General features: G+C 37.4%; 1 protein-coding gene across 6 annotated transcripts in view; it reads right to left on the reverse strand.

Moving 5' to 3' along the window:
* LOC6638878 (GTP-binding protein Rhes) overlaps positions 1 to 12,191 on the reverse strand; it is a 72,563-nt gene that overhangs the window by 18,059 nt on the left and 42,313 nt on the right. The window contains exon 1 of one of the 6 annotated variants that reach the window (XM_023181467.2): positions 8,142 to 8,203. The exons of 4 other annotated variants lie outside the window; for them this stretch is intronic. The gene's annotated coding sequence lies outside the window, so the exon portion shown is untranslated. Of the gene's footprint in view, positions 1 to 1,782; positions 1,830 to 8,141; positions 8,204 to 12,191 lie in introns of those variants that run through there. One more of the 6 variants, XM_023181470.2, reaches the window with a different exon arrangement.

Raw genomic sequence — 12,191 nt, forward strand, 5'->3', positions numbered from 1 at the left:
TAATACACTCTGGCATATATAAACATACATATACATATAAGAATCAAATGTTAGAAAGCAACACATATTGGGCAACAGGAGGGATGACGATGAGGATAATGATGACGAGAATGATAATGATGAAGGAAGCAAGGAAAGATGATGCGAAGGGACAAAACGAGCGAAACTTTTTACATCAAACCACATTTTGAATGCCCTTTAAGCATTTTCCTATTCAGATTCAGAATTCCGTTTAAGAATCTCTTCATTTTCTCTTAAATCCAGCTCGATATTCCTTTTAAATCCTATCTTAAGGCATCATGTTCATAATGCTTTCCCATTCTCTTCAATTTTGTTCAGCAATTAGTCGTATTTTTCTGGTTATTTGATATGGATATACATAACCACCTACACACGTTCATTTTAAACTTTCTTTGAACTTTAAGACACAGTTGAGAGTCTTTTGGTTTTTTTTTCGGTTTCTTGAAGAGTATTGATAATAGCGTCAGCTGCTGAGTTTAGGTCGCTCCGCCCAGTCCCCCGCCCCCATCTTTGTATGGGAGGGAGGCGCAAAAAATTTCAGTGTTTTTTTTTTTTTTTGGCAAACATTTTTGAATTGTTGAAGAGATTTGTTAAGATGAGAAGGCAGCTGCAAAACTTTTTTTTGCTTGTTTGTTTGGCCAAAATGTGCGAAAAGATGTGTGAAAGGCGGCATGAATCAAGACGACGGGCAAAGGCTTCGATGTCGACGGAAGTGAGGAACCCTTCAACCAACCAGCCCAAGGGGTAGTCGTATTCGTTTTTGGCAAAAGTAAAAGGTTAAAGCTATATATAAAATTACACTTAAAACCCACCAGATGCTGCCGCTGCTTCTAAGAAGTGTTTAGAATTTGGATTTGTGGCAAGGATGCGATAGGAGCAACTCATCAGCTTTGAAGTTGATGAAGTCGCTCACTCAATTAGCAGCTGCTGCTTCTGCTTACGTCGCTGCTACAGAGAGCACAAAATTTTTAACTAATTTATTAATGGCTGATGTCAAAAATGTTTGCTGCGTGTGTGTACTACCAAATGACATTGAAAAATTGCCTAGTATATGGGCCTAGAAGTGTGTGTGCATGTGTGTGTGTGTGTGTACGTTTGCTGTTTAATGGCCTGACATCCAGTCAGCCTTTTTCTCACTCTATATGTTGGGGGGGGAAAAAAACAATTTAGATAAGCAATATGCAAAAGTATATATATGTATATAAAATACTTCTCTACCCCACTCTCCATTCAACATTTTGCCACAACCCACTCCCAAGCTCTAGCTTACTCCCTTTAAAATAAAGAGAACCTTTCAGTTTTCTGTTGGCAAATGTAAAATATTTGTTCCGACTCAGCAACAACTTAATCAGCAAAAGATTTACGACGTCAACAGGGAAAGGAATATTACTTAGCATAACAGAGCGTTTAAATTTCAAGTACCCACAACTATAAAAAAAAAAAAAACAGCAAAAAAAAACCAACAAGAAAGACAAAAGCCCTACAAACATTAAGAGTTGGGACCTATAAAACATTTTGACTGCCTTCAGAGTCCGAAGCTCTGAAGTGGTAACTCAATACCTTTGGGGCATTTTTATGGTGGAGAAAAAAAAAACAGAAGAAATTTATATATATATATATACGATATGTTCGTTTCGGGCCCTTAGGTGTTGAACAAATCAAATGACAACAATGGGAAATCAAATCAAATAAAATGAAATCAAATTGCATTTGAACAAATCACACAGAGATAACCATCATGATCATTGGGAATGGACTCACCTGGACAAGAGGATATCAAGCAAATTGCTTGTCCTTTTTGCAATTATTACAAATATATGTAAGTTACTGTCATTACACACAGACAAACAGACACAGAGACACACACAGAAAGAAATATTTACTACACTGGGGGACAAGACTCAACCGGAACAGTTCAGTTCAGTTCAGTTCAGCTCGTTCGGTTCGGTTCGTTGTCCTTTTATGTCTTTTTGTTTTAGCAGCTTGTTGCTACGACAAAAATTCACGACTTTTATGAATGAAAGAAGATTTGCGATGAAAATTCTTGAATCAATTCGTTCCTCCCTATTGAGAACCTTCGAGTAAGACGTTCAATGCCCAACTGAAAGTCAGTGGCAGTAGTAAATTACTTTTTATAAGATAATATAGACCTGCGCACAAAAAAATATGTTAGCATTGCTATGCAGAGAGTGAGGAAGAGAGACGCACTCACTAACAGGACTCGCTTAGTTAACATTTCTGTTAATCTGCTGGGGATTATATGTAGGTTGACATGCAGAAAGTTAAACAAACAAACAAAGCAAAAGTCAAGCTGTATCATAAATATAATGAAAAGTTTTTTTTTCTCTCTCTCGTGCAGCGGCAACAAGCAACAAGCGAAAGGAGTTCCAGCCAACCATCCATCTCCATCTGTGTTGCCTCTAGGAACAACTTAAATGTCAACACCAACCCACCACTCAACCCTACACTCAATCTCCACTCAACCTCGGCTTGGCTGTGTGTGTGTGTACATATAATTAAGAAATCGTGCGTACTCGAAAGCACTTTGATTCCAAAAGTTAAAAGTTGTTGCAAAATTGAAATGTTTGTTTTGTTTCTTTTTTTTTTCTAGTTTGTTGACATTTGTTAAATCACTTCTTGGCCAACTCTTTTGGCTCCGTTTCCATTGAAACACTTCTATGGTTAGTCATTTCTAGTAGTAGACATCGGGGTCACCATGCCAATCAGCTGCTTCGGCTGGCGGGAATTGGGGATCAGTGTGAGTTTCATCATCAGTAATTTAAGCATTAGAGACAGCGGGGTCATTATTCGAATTAAATGCTATAAAAATGTTTTGTCTGTCTTAGTAGAGACAATTACGAAAAGTAAAAAAACCAAATCACTTTCAATGAGCTAATGTCCTGCTGCTAAAGTGAGCTTAAATGCCGCAAGGATAGGAGAGCGAACGACCAGAATGAAGACCAGGGCAATGACTGCTATTTGCTAACTGCCAACTGTGTGTGTTGTCTGTGGCTTGGTGGTTTGCGGTTCATGTTCCCTTTCCTCACTCTCTCCCCTACCTCTCATCCTGTCATTTTCTTACTCCCTGTGTGTGTGTGTGTGTGTGTGTGAGTGTTTTTGTTTCCTTCTTTAGCTCTAGCCGAGCAAATCCTGTGTTAAGGCGCGGAAATTAAAAGTTAACAACATTGTTGAGATTATGAAGAATGATAAATAAAGTAAACGAGAAGAACTCGTTCTTCCTCTTTTTTGTTTGCCACATTCATCAGCGCATATGCAGGTAAGGATTTTATAGTAATTATCATAGCTTTAGCATTGTGACAGCCGACAGCTTAATGATTAAACGATAGAGAGCTAAGGTAAATTAGAAATTAAGTTCAAGGACTGAGAGAAAGTCTTTAGTGTAACTTTGTGATCCTTACTCTGGTATCATATAATGATAAATAAATCTTATTTGAAATCATTTCATATAAACAGCTAACTAAACCCAATAGAGTCATCAAAAAATGTTTCAAAAAATTTCATTAAATTGCAAGTTTTAAACTATTTCGAGGAGTTTCAACGAGCGAATTCCTACAAAATAGAATTCGAATGCAATGCAATGAGGAGCAATTGAAAATTGTAATTGCATATAACTGAAAGGACTCACACTCATTGCATGTGTACTAGTATTATGAAGTACCCTTTTGGATACCTATGTATGTAATTACATATACACAGAGAACATGAAAAAGGAGCTAGTACAAGTGAGAGGGCGTAGGAGTATGGAGGAGCATGGCAATATGGCTGAGAAAGATTGGAGCCAGCAGCATTATCAATGGCAATGTCAATGGCTTGGCACACTTGACTGACTGCACCGAGGAATATTGAAAGAGAACAAACTTATCGCCGCATGCCAGAGAAGTAAATCAGATTTTTTGCTATCAATAAGCAATAAGCACTCAAGCTGCCACCAATACCAAATGGAATGACATTGAGTAAGTGAATGGGTGAATGGGCGATGGTGTTGGCGATGGTGATGGGTGATGCTATCAAGTGACTCAGTCAGTCAGTCAGTTATCCAGTGAGCAAGTCAGTGAATCGTATAGCATTCAGCCTGATGGGCATTGTTCGGGGCATTGTCGCAGTACTAGTAGACTGAACTAAAAAAGGTATCCTCAGACAGTCAATGGGAATGCAACTGGTGCAAAGTGTTGTTGTTGAACGCTTGCCAGTGTTGAATGCCACATACAATTGCCAGCAAATAGACAAACAAACAAATGTACAAACAACCAACAAAACCAACAACAACCAGCAAACAAAAAGCGGGACAACTGAGAGGGGTACAAAACAAAATACAAATAGTAAACACTAGAATTCCAGTTTCAGTTTCAGTTTCAGCTTCATGTCTGACAAGTCAATGACGACGACCACGACGAACGAAATCAAATCAGGCGAATTCCATTAGGCTTGCACATTTGTTAAATGAAACAGACACACACACACACACACACACACACACATGGTGCACCTCCTATTGACAATGACAGGTTCGTCCTTTAGGCACACTGTCTCTTTGGGCCTCGCTTTAATATGTGTTAAAACGTTTTGTAATCAAATTAATTGCCTTGCAACAGATAATGAAAAGTTCACGCATACATATACGTATATACGTATATATAAATATAAGTGTATGTATATATATGCACAATGTATATTCATAATCCCTAACAATTTCGCATTCATTAAAAGCCAATAAAAGTGAAAATTATAAGGGGGCCTTAAGTAGAGTGGATTCCTCTTGGGAGTGCTCCGGAGTTAGGGGGAAGCAGGTAAATAGACTCCCTATTCATTAATAACATGAAGCTGCCACCGAGTCAGTCTCGGGCCCCTGCCGTCAGTCCCCCGTCCTTGCGTATTCCCATACACTGGCACCGCTTCTGTTTCTGTTTCTTGTTCAGGTTCAGCTTCTGCGTGGGTAAGTCGGCGAGTAATGCAAGTTAATGAAATAACAATTAATTGAAAAAGACCTAGAAGGCCCCTGCAGCTAATTTTGGTTATGATATTCCCAGTGATACCCTACACATTGGATTAAAGTCTATATTGAATTAATATATAAAGTAAAGATAATTAGTAGAGCAAAAGAAAAAGTGATATTTATTGTTGCATTTTGATCGTTGATCGATAATAATTGGTAAAACAAAAAGACATCAGCTATGTAACAGTTTGTATACTCATTTTTGCCAAGTGTATGTATATCTAACTAAGAGGAAGAATATATATATATATATATAAGGCAGAGAAAAAGAGAAGAAAAAAATTTCATCCTAAGGGCCAAACACAATTTGTATTAATTAATTGACAACGCAAACCGCAACTGTCCCGCGGCATAGATAGAGCTAACCTCAGCGACTCTGATTTAGATGAATTACCATTACCAGAGAAGGGCAGAGCGAGGGGAGGGGGGCATGGAGAGGGCAAACTGTCTGGCAAGAGCAAAATGTCAGACTGCCAAGTAAAATCCTCTATATAACATGTATCTTAGGGCGAGCTTAGCTTAGTCCTTAGCTGAAATCAAGCATGAAATGATTGGCAGAACCCAAACCAACATAACCGACTAACCAACCAACCCGACAGACAACAGGCCATCAAATATTCACATATGTCGCACCACTAGCCAAAACCCAAGTATCAACATGCATATCGATTAAATTCCAACTATGTGCGAGTGAAGAGAGTACTAGAGCGACTAGATAATGTTAGGGTAGCAATTGAAGGGGGAGGAGCCGCTAAGGACTCGCCCCATGGCAAAAGTTAAGCTAGCCAACCATAGAATTTGGTTACAAAGTGCCTGGTATAGTACGTACTTCAACTATATTATTATTATTTGCAGACACTTTTTAACCTCTGCGGCCTCTTTGCCAACATTTAAACATAAACTATGCCAAGAAAGGGTAGCAAAGGGTAGTAATCGTAAAATATACTTAGCAATTAATGCCAAAATAGCTACCACATAAACTGTCATTTCTCCTAAAAAAAACGATGTTCCGGCTTATGTGTACATATTTTGGGAATCATGACAACTACTCCAATCGACCTTTTTATCAGTGTGAAATTAGGAAAATTGTTCAATTAAATGGGAAGAAAATTCATAATAATTTGCGGCTAAAAGGTAAAAGTTCGAGGTTAACACAAATATAAGCCAATTCATTACCATTAAACCAATGTGTCACATACACATACATACATAGGTGGCTAAACATGCGAGTCATGGACACTAAAGAAAGGAGAGGTAATTATTTAGATAAACCCGAAAATTGTCCTAAGAATTAGTCAATCAAGCAGGCATGGGCATAAATAATATTAAAAAAAATTCGTCATAATAGTTTCGAGTAAATAAAATTCTCCAATAGAGAATTTTAAAATGTATATTGCCTACTTTTTGGGGCACTTGGTTTGGTATTAGGGATTCATTTAATAGCTGCCACTTTATGTGCTCCAATTTACATTGCCTACTTTTTGGGGACAGTTTTTCTTTGATTACGGGAACTATCAGAATTATGGATTTATTTTCATTAAAGGAGAATTATGTTCCACGCGTTTTTTTTTTTTTTTTTTTGGGTTCAACATTTAAGAAGTATTCCAATTGATATTTTGTAATATTTCGTCATTATAGAGTGAACGAAAATAAATTGAATATCAATTGGTTTCAAGAAAACTTTCAAGCGTATTGAAGCAGGCAACTCAAATTGTCGATTTACTTGCTGATACATTTGGATTAAAGATTTTGAAAGTTGCATGTTAAGCCATACGAAAACTGTTATCGGAAGTGAACCGCAACTAATACGACAAGAACATGCTTCATTTGTGTAAAAGTCTTAACAAATGTTTCGGCATACCCAACTAGTTTTGCAATCAAAAGTTCTTAAAGTGTTTCGAAACCGAAGTTAAGAAGACCTATACACAGTGTTAACTAGTCGAGTTTTTGAACCGAAAAACTAACTTCTAAGTTGCTTAAGGGCAGACAAAAAGTTGAACAAAACCCACAAAAAAAAAAACCAAAAAATCGAGAGAGGAAAACCCAAAAGTGGAGAATGAGAAAAAGTAAAGCAAAGTTGCAGCCACTAAGCGTTTATGCTTATGCTAAGGCGAGAATGTATGTAAATGTAGCCTGAAGGAAGGCGGGGGGGGCTGGTTGGTCGGATGGAAGGGGGTGTTGTGTAGCTGGAGGTGGTTAAGATATGTGTATGGGTGTGAACCACAACATGTGTTTCAATGGGCGTGAACAAAAGTGCTACGAAAATTACATTATACCACACTCACACTCACACACACACACACACACACACATGCTTGAAGTGTGCCTCCTAATGCCTTAATACACTTACATCTTATTCTTCTTTTTTTTTCTTTTTTTTTGTTATCATGTTGTTGCTGTTGTGGAGTAAATCAGCAAAGCTTTCAACTAATTTTATCTTCCACCTTGAAAGACAAAAAACCAAAAAAAAACGCCAAAATGAGTATCAAAAAATAAGTAAAAGTAACCGAGAAGCAAATCCAGGCAATCGACTTAACGTCGAGGTCTTAAAAATCACAAGTTACTTCAACCACAAAGGATTTTAATGGAAATTCTCAACACAAACAAGCATGCCACATGCCACTTGCCACTTGCCGCTTGCCGCTTGCCACATGTATGCATGAGTATAAGAATGAGAATGAATGAATGAACCATTCTCATGGGTGCCCTGTGTCCTTATGCAAAATTTACCACAACAAAACGGGCTTCAACTTTTACTCCTCCATCACCCTCCTGTTCTCTCTCTCTCTCACTCTATCTTCACTTCACGGAGCGAAAAAAATGGCGCCAATATATCGCAGCATGAGCGGAAATAATGCAATTTGTGTGTGAACTTTTTAACGTAGTTTCCCAAACACTCACACCAACTCAACTCAATATCAAGCTCAAACACACACACACTCAAACACAACCACACACTTGTACTCACACACACACACACATAACACACTCAGCACACACAAGTTTCACCCAAAAAAAAAAAAAAAAAAAAAAAAAACAACAACACATATACGAGTATAAGTATATATATGAAAGCAAAACCAGTTAATATTTACATTTTACGTACGTAAAATTGTTTCGTGTTGATGTTGTCGTTTACCGAAGCTCTTTGAATTTTACCGTTATATCAGTCAGAAGCATTCACGAACAGCGGCAGTAGCCAACTGAGGAACCGAACATCATGTTAGCCACTTAAATTCGGCCGAGAGCCGAGAGCTGTTAAACAACATTGCAACTTCAGGCATGCTGTTATGTTGATGCCACAGACTAAAAAAGACTTAAGGCAGATAAAAAAGAACGAGAAAGAGAGAGAGAGAGAGATGCAGAGAGACAGTCAGGTGAGGAAGGGACAGCTTGCATTAAGACTCGGAGTTAAGACGAAATAAGTCGGACTAAAGTGATAGCAAATTGTAGCCTCACACTTAACAATCACTTATACTTAAGCAACTATTAAGCAAAACAAACGGAAAGCCAATGTCTTGACTTTAATTTACGACTACAACGAAGTTCCAATGCTGTTGCCAATTTTCAGAGAGATCAGTTTAAGCAAACTCAAACCTGAAATAAGACTTTAGGAGTCAGATCTTTGTTTTAAAGAAAGTTACTTAAGGTTACTTCCGAACTATGTAGTTAAATTTAGTCCTTGCAATCCTTATGCCCTATTCAACATACTCTTTGAGTAAGGGAAACGTTGATTTAACGAGCAATGAGAAGAACAAAAAGAAAAACTAGCTCAAGAAGTCAATTTTGATTTCATTCTCAGGCATTCAAAAATAAAGTTTTACCTAAAAATTGACGTTGGCATGTCTAAAATATTAAATGAAATATAAAAACATTCTTCTCAAGCTGTGTTAAATGGAATGTGAAAGAATTGAAAAACAAATGAAAAAACGATTTCTTGGTTCTTCTCAACCCTCGCAAGGCTAATTCAAACTCGAGCAAAATGAGTGAGTTGATTTTGGTAGACAATTGTGGTAAACTTTGCCCCCAAGCTTGGCCAGACAGAAAAAAATGGCAAATTGACCAATTGTTTATATACAGTATTCCCATTCCTATTTGAAAATTGTAGAAAGGAATTAAGGGAAGCAATAAGCAAATATCTCAACATTCGCCTGGATGGGTTATCAAATATTCAGTTCACTGGCTGACTGACTGACTGACTGACTGAATGACTGTGGCCCTCCAAATGCACCTCAATTAATAAGAAGAATTGTAAAACAAATGACAATTATTTATGACCCACTGACCCGAGCCACTCAACAACAGCCATAGAGTAAGAGTCAGCAAAAAGATAGCAAAAAGTGCGGGCGGGCTGGATGGGTGGTGGTGGATTGGAAGAAGAAGGAGACAAATGACGGGCCACAAGCAGGACGAGAAGGAGGAGCAGTGGGTGGGGGAGTAAGAGATGGACAGAGCGAGCTGAGCTGAGGGTCAGGCAATGGTTCACAGTTATTGTATTTCATTTTCATCGCGTGTCAAATGCATATTTTACCATTAAGTTTGCTTCTTTTTTTTTTGCTATTGTTGTAATTGCTATTGTTGTTGTTGTTGTTGCTGTTGTAGTTGTTAACGAAAAAGCATTCCGGTAACCGGATGGATATGTACAAGGACAACCACATGCTCATGGAGCGCAATAGAAGAACCCACGAATTGTCGAGGCATCTTCACATGTCCAGCTACCTTTATCTCGTGTCCCTCGCACTCTCCTTTCTCTACACCAACACACACACACACACACATTTACACATTTTTGTCGCCTCTCTAGAAGTGAATGGTTTTTTACGTTAGTTGTTGTCGCTCCCTCCCTTCCCTCCTCTCTTTCGTCATCATCATTTTGGCTATTGATTTTTACTTCGAAATAAATTGGTTTCGTTTGTCTGTTGAGTATTTTTTGGTTTTGTTTTTTTTTTCTTCCTTTTTTTAGTGTACATATATATATGTATGTTTTTTTTTTTTTTTTTGAGCTCTTTTGTGCAAAACTTTTCTTTTGGGGCAATTATTGTACCGAAATTATTTTTCATTTTCTAGAAATTTTTGCGGACTGCACTTTTATTCTCTGAGTTGTCCCAAATGGTCCGGCAACTATTGTTATTAATACCCCAAGCCAAAAGCAAAAGAAAAATTGCTCAGTAAATGAAAAGTGAATGGCTAAAAGATGTTGAAGAGATGGTTGAGTAAATAGTTGAGGAGGGTGGAAGTAGAGAAAAACAACTGTGAATTAAAGTTGCCCAGAAAGTATGTAGGTTTATTTTAAAGAAATTTCATCTTCTTTGGAAAATTCAGTCAAATTTATCCCACTCAGTTTTCTGTTGTTTTCCCCTAATTGAAATTCCTAGTTTTTCCACTATTTGGCAGGCACTTAGAAACGGTTGGGAACGGTTTTTTTTTTTCTGCGTTCTCCTTCACTTTTCCCCGGTTTGTTCTATTGGCCCCAAAAAAAAAGAAAATCCTACGTGACACATGCCGTGACGAGGCAGGGTTCCCATGCCTCCATTTAACAAGAAGCAATGCGAGATGATGGGGAGCGGGACAAACAAAGTCTTTATGCTCAAATATGGACATGTGGGCGTCTGTGGAAAATACGAGGGAAAATAATAAAAAAGGTAGCCACTCTCGAAATGTATTTACATTAAAAACGGACACAAAAGGGTAGTTGTCTCCTCTCTATAGAGACGCTGAACAAGACAAACGGAGCCAAGGATATACATATGTACATACAAAGCGAGAAAGGATAGTGAAAGGCAAAAAATTGGTCGGGCGAAAGGGGAACAAATGCAAAGGGCCTAGAACGTCGACTACATGCTCTACAGTTGGTTGAATTATGGCCGAATAAAATGTCTAGGCAAGCTAATTTGATGTCTCAGTTTATAGGTGAACTATAAAACGGAAATTTATGGCCAAAACTAGGCGGATGTAAGAAGAAGAAAAAGGGATTGTACTTAAACAAAGCCAAAAAGTATGCTATCCAAAATCGAAGTAATCGAACCAAACCGTTGCCACTAATGCAAATGGCTATTTCAAATCGATCAGCAATTGACCTTGTCTTTATGAATCAGAACTCGTAAAATTGGAAACAGTTTCAAATGATTAAAACCTCTTTATAGAGTATTCCTAGATGAGAGCAAATGCCACAGATAAATTTCAATATTCAATTTTATTGGGCTACAAATCTCCTATTATTTATAATTTTAGCCAGCTTTCAATGAATATTAAAAAACATATAAAAACAAAACACACAAATTTTTGGACTCTCTTTTTTTTTTTTGTTCGCATTTTGTATTTACTCAAAAATTTCATGGCTTTCACAGTGTTTTTGTTTGTCAAACAAATCTGAAATGTCCTTTCTTTCACATACACACACACATACGCCACACACATCCCAAACAGCAGACACATTCACACAAATGATAAACACAAAAAAAAAAAACAAAAAATAATAATCATAAAAAAACAAGCTGAAAAGAAAAAAAAATATATTCACAAACCAATGGTAAAAAAAAAAAAAAAACACAAAATGAAAACACACTCAACCATGTCAAACCGAGCTATGGCAAACTGAACCGGAAAAAGCGTACCCAAACCACATTTCCACAACGCATTTATAATTAGATTTCATTTTTCATTTCTGAAATGATAAATAAAACTTTTTCTAGCACCAGCAGCGGGAAGCAGAGCGTCCTTTCCGTCTCTCGCCACGGTCTTCTTTTCCATATTGAAGTATCTCTCTCTCTCTCTCTCTCTGCCGTTTATACCGTTAAGTGGCATTTTGTAGTGTTGTGTAGTGGGAGAGGTGAAATTTGCATAAGTGTTGGCAAATGCCATGGCACGGCACAAGGGCGAAGAGCCAGAAACGTAGAGCTCCAAATTAATGCAAATATCAAGTGGAAATGTTCAAGTGAATTACAAATGCGGAACATTATATACCCTTATAAAGGATAATAATAGTTTCGGCAATGCAAGACAAAGGGAATATATATATTAATAGGTAGTTCTTTAAAGAAGTAAATTACACCGTTCTATTCGATCTGATGAAAGTTATAAAGAGATTTAGCTGATTCTGCTAAACACAACAAAACAAGTGAAAATGTGAATAAATTATGAAGGACTCACACCTCTG

Source organism: Drosophila willistoni (assembly GCF_018902025.1).
Source record: "Drosophila willistoni isolate 14030-0811.24 chromosome XR unlocalized genomic scaffold, UCI_dwil_1.1 Seg144, whole genome shotgun sequence".
Lineage (NCBI taxonomy): Eukaryota > Metazoa > Arthropoda > Insecta > Diptera > Drosophilidae > Drosophila > Drosophila willistoni.